Source organism: Myotis myotis, unplaced genomic scaffold (genome assembly GCF_014108235.1).
Source record: "Myotis myotis isolate mMyoMyo1 unplaced genomic scaffold, mMyoMyo1.p scaffold_m19_p_3, whole genome shotgun sequence".
Lineage (NCBI taxonomy): Eukaryota > Metazoa > Chordata > Mammalia > Chiroptera > Vespertilionidae > Myotis > Myotis myotis.
The window spans coordinates 203,147,694-203,156,267 of NW_023416335.1; positions in this window are offsets into that span (position 1 = coordinate 203,147,694).

Genomic DNA, 8,574 nt, shown 5'->3' on the forward strand with positions numbered 1-8,574 from the left:
TATATATATATGTGTTATACCTATATTGCCCAAAAGCAGTCATTTTGACTGCTTGGGAAATTTTAGACTCTTATTATTGAATTGAGTAAATTTCTTATATGACCAGTTCGGCTCTGTATTGAAATAACAGTTTTCATTTTTTTTTCGGTTACCGTCACATGATAACATACAAGTACAGGATAAATTGTCGATACTTGATAAGTTGCAGGTGCTCAATAAGCTAAACTAGTACTTGTTATTCGAATCTTTATGCAGTGATACTTGTTCTAATAAGTTATTGTATTTCTTTTGCGCCCTAAATTCATGAAGGAAATGTCGAATAGAAGTGAGTTATTGGAAAAGCTAAGGAACATGAGTGAAGAGTGCTCCGATATTATTCTTTCACAATGCAGTCATTTTGACTGCTTTTGGGCAATATAGGTATCTACTAAATTTCAGTCTTTCTAGTGCTAAAGAATCTTACAAGCTTGCCCAGCCAGCATGCTCAGTGGTTGAGCATCAACCTATGAACCAGAAGGTCACGGTTCAATTCCTAGTCAGGGCACATGCCCAGGTTGTGAGCGTTATCCCCAGTGTGGGGTGTGCAGGAGGCAGCCGATCAATAATTCTCTCTCCTCATTGATGTTTCTCTCTCTCAATAAAAACAAAATTTTTAAAAAGTATCTTACATTCTAGAAAATGCACCCTTTTTGCCTCAACATGAGGAAAAAAGGTATAAGTGGTATAACTGGTGTCTTACATGAAAAATGATATGAGGATACAGAGCAGCTTTAAGTGAGTAGAGAACTAGGAGGAAAAGCTTTTGGAGTTGTGGCATTGATGGGTGAAGACAGAATGAGAATTACAGGCAGATGGTCCAAGGGGAACAGAAATGTCTCAAAGGCAGGAACTGTGATTAGAGAGAAGCTGAGTAATAGGATGGCTAAGACAAGGTTCTAGAAGGCATTGAAAGCCAGGTTTTAAAAAAAAATCATGAACTTTATTTTTTAGACAATGGGGAACTATTGAAAAAACGACTTTTTGTTTGTTTGGAAAGAGGGTGAACCGTTTAGCACTGTGGTTGAGGATCACTCTAGTGGCAGGAAGCAGCAGGCCAATAGGATATTGCAATAATTAAGAGAGGAAGTGAGAGCCTGTGGCAGTGGCAGTGGGAATGGGAAGGAGGAGATGGACTGGGAGGCCATGTGGGAGTAGCATTGATAGGTCTTGGTAATTCAAAAGATGGGGAGGAGGGAGGAGGGAGTGGTGTAAGTTAAAGACATCTCTACTAAGTCCCCATCCAATGAAATGGGGAGCACAGGAAGAGAAGCAGATTAACAAGGTACAAGTCTTATTTTGGAGGTGCTGGGTTTGAAATACTGACAGGTTACTATTCCAGTCCATAAACAGTTGGAAATACTGATGTTGAGGTCAGAAGGGAAGTCAAGAACAGCTGTAGACTTGAGAGCCACACCTACAGAGAGGAATAGGAACAGGTGAGATCTCCCAGGGAGCATGTTGATGAAGACAAGAGAAGAAAACTGGGGTGGGCCCACACTGAAGGAGTGCAGAAGAAATGTCTTTGGAGAGGATGAATCTGGCTGGTATGAGATCATGGCAATTGAGTGTGGATGTCATTTTATAAGGAGGGAGTGACTGACAATATCCTATGGTGTCATAGGTGACAGCATACAGGAACCCATTGGTTTTAGCCATTAAAAAAAAAATCACTAGAGCCCTAGCTGGTTTGGCTCAGTGGATAGAGTGTCAGCCTGCGGAATGAAGGGTCCCAGGTTCAATTCTGGCCAAGGGCACATGCCTGGGTTGTGGGCTTGATCTCCAGTGAGGGGAATGCAGGAGGCAGCCGATCAATGATTCTCTCTCATCACTGATGTTTCTCTCTCTCTCCCTCTCCCTTCCTCTGGGAAAAATTTTTTTTATATATATCTACACTAATAAAAGACAAAGATGCTAATTGACCATACCTTTGCTCCGCTCATCAGCCAATCAGAAGAGTATGCAAATTAACCCAACAAAGATGGCCATTAAATTTGCTCCCGCTGTGCCGCCCTGCGCAGGATCTGGGCCTGCCGTGTGCAACCGGGGGAGACGGGGCAGGAACCGCAGGATTGGGCATGCCATCTGCCACCGGGGGAGTGGGCCTAAGCCAGCAGGTGGTTATCTCCTGAGGGGTCCCAGACTGTGAGAGGGCACAGGTTGGGCTGAGAGATGTCCCCCCATCCCCCCGCCAGTGCACAAATTTTTGTGCACCAGGCTTCTAGTATATATATATATGACTAGAGACATTTGTCAGAGCATAATAGGGGTGGGGTGAGAAAGCAGAGGTAAGGTGAAGACTGCTCTTTTGAGATGCTTCACAGTGAATAAAGAGAGCTGGGCTGATGCAAAGGGAAACCAGTTGGAGAAAAGGATGGTATATCAAAGACAGTTCTGAGCCTGAGGTCTTAGGTGAAAGTTCTAGTTGATTCAGAGACTCATAGGTGATGAGGCTTCAAGGAGTCTGAAGTCCAGTGAAGGTGAAGGTCCTAGGAACTGGGAAGGTAACAAGTACAGGTAAAGACTGAGGCAGGTGTTTAAATCAGGAAGATGAGCATGGTTTGTCACTTGCAGGTTATATTCCATATCATTTTGTATTAGTTTCAGGTGTATGGTATAGTCGTCAGATAATCATATACTTTATAAAGTATTCTCCTGATATTTCCAGTACCCACCTTGCCAGGTTAGTACATACATACATACATACATAGTTACTACAATATTATGACTTTATTCCCTATGCGGTACTTTTTACATCCTCATGATTCTTTTGTAACTACCAATCTATACTTCTCAATCCCTCCACCCTTTTCACCTGTAATTGAAAAAAAATTTTTTTTTAAAAAAATGTTTTTATTGATTCCAGAGAGTGGAAGGGAGAGGAAGAGAGAGATAGAAACATCAATGATGAGAAAGAATCATCAATGGGTTGTATGGTCCCTACTGGGGATAAAGCTCACAAATTGAACCTCGACCTCCTGGTTCATAGGTTGATGTTCAACCACAGGCCAGGCATGTACTGGCCAGGCATGTAATTGAAAAAAAAAATTTAAAAAAGAACTACATAAAACAAACTGATTAAAAAATGGATGAAGGAAAAAAATGAGAAGAGGGTTGTATGAAAAGTATGACTCTATGGGTTTAGTATTGTCCCTTATGTAATGTCTGGTTTCACAAGTATTAACAGTTTTTAATGACTTGGTTAAAAAGTTGGCACAAGTCTCCTTTGTGATGACACAATTTTAAATTTGACTCATTTATATTTTATAGTTTACTAGGGGCCTGGTGCACGAAATTCGTGCACTGGGTGTGTGTGTGTGGGGGGGGAGAGTGTCCCTCAGCCCAGCCTGCCCCCTCTCACATACTGGGAGCCCTCAGGCGTAGACCCCCATCACCCTCCAATCGCCTGATCGGCCCCTTGCCCAGGCCTGACGCCTCCGCCAGAGGTGTCAGGCTTGGACAGGGGACCCCTATCTCCCCCCGATCACTGGCTCTGGCCCCCGCCCAGGCCTGAGGCCTCTGGCCCAGGAATCATGCCTGGGCAGGGGACCCCCATCTCCCTCTGATCGCTTGCTCCACCCCCCGTCCAAGCCTGACGCCTCTGACCCAGGCTTCAGGCCTGGGCAAGGGGACCATCATATCCCCTCAATCCCCAGCTCCGCCCCCCACCCAGGCCTGATGCCTCAGCCAGAGGAGTTGACCCTCATCACCCTCCGATCACCAATCACCGGATCGGCCCCTTGACCAGGCCTGAGGCCTCAGGCAGAGGTGTCAGGCCTGGGCAGGGGACCCCCAGCTCCCCGCGGTTGCAGGCTCCGCCCCTGCCCAGGCCTAACGCCTCTGGCCTAGGCATCCGGCCCGGGCAGCGGGGACCTGCAGTGGCAGCGGGGGGCGCCGCGATCGTGGGCTTCGCTTTAGGCCCAGGCAAGGGACCCCTAGCTCCTGGGACTGCCAGCTTCGACCGTGCCCAGCTCCCATCGCTGGCTCCACCCCTACTTCCTGCTATCACTGGCCAGGGTGGCAAAGGCGCCTGATTCTCCGATCATGGCTGGGGGGCAGGGCAAAGGCGGCCCTGGGTTTCAGATCACTCTTAGCTCCCCCCTGGGTTTCAGATCACTGTCAGTGGCAGGGGGCTTCTTCCTGCTTTCCCTTTCGCCTCCCTGCATTGTGCCTACATATGCAAAATAGCCGCCATCTTGTTGGCAGTTAACTGCCAATCTTAGTTGGCAGTTAACTGCCAATCTTAGTTGGCAGTTAATTTGCATATAGCCCGGATTAGCCAATGAAAACGGTATCGCCATACGCCAATTACCATTTTTCTCTTTTATTAGTGTAGATAGTTTCATGACAATAGCTAACTCTGGAAAGTTCTACAGTGTTCATTGTATGAGATAATGCTAATATATGCAATACACCTTGCCCAAGAGTCTGGCAGCAAATAATAGATGCTCACTAATTTATTTCCTTTTGTGTGTGGCTTCTGAGACAAACAAACAAACAAACAGAACAAAAAACCTCTTTTCATATAGAAAAACTTCAACAGAGCAACCAGTGCAGAGTAAGAATTAAGGGCTGGAGAGAAAGAAAATAGTACCTTAGTACTTTCTTCCCTTTGTGAAATTTCTGGGGGCAAGGGAAGAACAGGATAATCTAGGAAAGAATAGTGCTTGGAGGAGAGTGGAATTGAGGCATCCTTCATTCATCTGGATCGTCTGCTTCTATGGTCAGCAGTTGCTGATCTGTCAGTAGCATAACTTGAACCCTGGACCATTGCGCTGAACTGTCATTCTTCTGACTCCAGGTGCTATAAGCCTTAGCTTGAATTTGAGAGCGAAGTCCTATCAAGCTGGAAAGGCATTTCACAGGATGAGTCAGCGTTACTCAGCTATAAGCACGCCAACCAAGATGTGTCAGATGGTGCGTTTTCAAAAGCGTTCTGAGCTGTTTCTGTCTAGACAAAGGTTTTCTTCAAAGCTCTCGAGGTTATCACTGTCATCTGCAGAAATGGGTAACAAGCCCACGTGTCACGCTGGGAATGACTTTTGATGGAAATGTGGGCTGAGGTGGAATCCTTCCCTGCAGAGTGATTGCTAAAAAGGCAGGCTCTGCCCCTAGGCCCTATCAGCCATTGCCAACCCTTTCATCCCATCAGGCGGACCGACCGGCTGCTGGGAGAGGGCAGAGGGCCTAAAGTTGCTTTATATTTTCTTTATTGGTCCATGAAACCATAGAACTATTTCCAGCTCTTTGATTATTATTGCTGAGTTATGTGTGTGTTTGATGCCCAGGCTGTCTGGGTGGTGAGATTGGTTTTTAATCCTTTCGTAGCTATTTAGCTGCGTCCTTTTGTGAAAACCTGTCAGCGGCCTTTTCATGTTGGGTTACTTGCTGTCATTAACCAGGGCCAGAGCGAAACCGCAGATGCTGCAGAAGGTGCAGCCAGACGAGAAAACTCTCCAAACTGGTTTTTGCCTACAGAGCAAGCCTTGAAGGGGCCACTTCTGAAGACATTTCTCATTTCCCTGACAGTGGAAATCTCTGGGGAAGGAATCCTATCTCAGTCATAGGACCAGAAAGCGCCTTGGGAAATGACCTGGTTTAACCCTGGGGGTTTTAGTGAAATGAAGGATTAAACCATAGAGGGCAGAAGTGTATCTGTTCTCTCTTAAAACACCTCCATTGACAGAAATTTCCCATTAGCTAACATTTTCTGAGGACCGATGAGAAGGCGGGCTGGCCCTTAAATGTACTACTCTCATCTGATCTTCACAACATTCCTATGATGTAGGTATTATATATCACTTCTATTTTAAAGATGAGGAGACTGAAGCTTAGAGAGGCGAAGCACTTATCACACAGACAGGTGGTAGCAAACTGTGTCTGGTTGGTCTTCATCCATCCATCTGTCCATCCATCCATTCATCAATCAGCAAGCACGTACTGACTGCCTACATGGAGCTTAATATTAGGAAGAGGAAGAGTCAATAAACAAGCATAAATATGTATGTTTCAGTTGGTGATCATGGCTAAGAAAAATAAAACCAGGATTTCTGCAATTCAATCACTTTCCACCCTTATTTTCAACCACCATCTCTTCTTTCACTGTTCTGAAGTAGTCCTTTGCAGATTCAAATGACTACATCACTTTCAATCCTAACAGCCTATTTGAAGACTCACAGCTCAATACCCACCTAGGAAAAACCAAAACAAACAAAGCAAGGGACAAGTAGAATAAAGTACATTTGGGGCCCTGGCTATTTAGGGGACCCCCACACCCCCAACACCCATTTAGCTGCACAGGAATCAAGGTTGATTTGGAACGTGAGAGCACTTCCTGATATAATTCTGGTTTGACATGTGAGGGAGAGGACGTGTTCTTACAGAAGGCCCACGACTTCAGCTATACCTTGACAAAGTAGAAAGGATCTAGATTCCAAGATTCCAGTCCTGACCTCAGCACTTTCTCTGAACTTATTTCTTCATCAGTAGAATTCAGGGTAGTAACACCTATTCCATCTCACAGTCTTACAGTAAAGGTGAAACGAGGCCACATAGGTATAAGATCTCCATCAACTAGAAAGTTCTATCACTATTAACCCATGTGCAAAGCAATTCTCTAATGGAAGACAGGGATAGCTTTGCAGAGAAATATAACCACTGTATTGATACTGAGGAAAACTCCTGTTCAGCAGTTAATGTTGATTACATTCTTATGTATAATGAAACAGTAATATGCTAGGTTTTCTAATTTGTGTAATGAGCCACTCCAAAACTTACAACAGCCATGATTTATTATCAGAGAAATAGAATTGCTGGATGGCCTAAGATGGTCTCTCTTTTTATGGTCCTGTGTCCCCAAGGAGGTCTGGGCTTCTTTCAGTACCAATCTCAGAGCAGCAAGAGGGAAAGAATGGAGGCTGCTAGGCCGTTGGAGGGTCTGCATTCTTTTGGTCAAAGCAAGTCACAAGGCCAGTGCAGACTGAGACGGAAGGGTCCACCTCTTGATGGGGGAAAGCCACCTTGCAGAGGAACCCAGGATAGGAGAAAACTGCGGTGGCCTGCTGGCAAATGACCTACCATAAATACTTTGTATAGGAGATTATCCTAAAAAATTATTTGTAAGTTAATTTTTAAATTATTTCAAACTTAAAGTTGTCAGAGCAGTACGGAGAACTCCCACACCCCCATTCACCCACATTCCCTGTTTATATTTTACCTTACCGCATTTGCCCACTCTGAATAATTAAGTACTAATTATCATTAGTTTTCTGAATCTTTAAACATGAGTGAGCCACTCATTTCTTCCAAATAAGGACTGACATGTGTTCTTCCAATACCACCAAGCACTTCTTAAATTTTTAGTGGCCACTGGCTGGGTGTCCAATTTAACTTAATTCTAACACCACTGATCTAGAGATAGCCTCTGATCCCACAGGTAAAGGGCTCAGTCCCAGAAGACTTCAGACACCAATCCAAGTCCAGGTGGTTACCTGTGCTTTTGACTGAGTGACTGAAACTCAAAGGTTCCCATGACCCCTTCCTTGATTAATTTGCTAGAACAGCTCACAGTACTAAGGAAACCAATTTACTTACTAGATTTGTGATTTATTACAAAGGATATTATATATATGAATGAACAGCCACATGAAGAAAGGTCTGAAAGGGTCCCAAACACAGGAGCTTCTGTGCCTTAAGTCTGGGGTGCATCACCCTGTAGGCACTGGGATGTGTTGTGGAAGCTCTCTGAACCTGGTCCTTGTGTTGTTTTATGGAGGCTTCATTATGTAGGCATGATTGATTAGATCACTGGTCATTGATGATTGAAGTCCATCTCCAGTCCTCCCCTCCCTGGAGGTCAGGGTTGGGGCCGAATGTTCCATCCTTCTAATCACAAGGTTGGTTCTCTAGGCAACCGGCCCCCATACTTAGGGACTTTCCAAAAATCACCTCATTAGCATAAACTGTTATAGTTGAAAGGGACTTGCTATGAATAATGAGACACTTTTATTCCTCTTAGCACTTAGGAAATTCCAAGGGTTTTAGAAACTCTGTGCCAGAAACAACCAAATATATTATTTATTAATCACAATATAACACAAGGGCACTACCCTGCGTAACTGCCACCAAGAAATCAACCAAGGCACACCACTGCTGACCCACGTATAGATTCTATTCTAATCTCACCACCTGCCCCAACAAGGTCAGTTTTTCCCATTTCGTCCAGGATACTATCCAGAATATATATTGCCTTTCAGTTGTCATGTGTTTTCAGACTCTGGAACAATTTTTAAGTCTTTCCCTTTCCTGGACAGTTTTGAGTGTACAGACTTTCATTCTGCAGGAGGACCCTCGACGTGGGTCCCTCTGATGTTTGCTGACTCAGGCCATGCACTCTTGACAGGAACATCTGAGATGGTGCTGTGTTGCTCTCTGCCTTCCAGAGACATGGCTCGTTCTACCATTGGTCACGGTAACTGTGATCACCTAGTGCTTGGCACTTTGTTCACTTACTACCTATGTGCAAGGTAGAACTTGAGT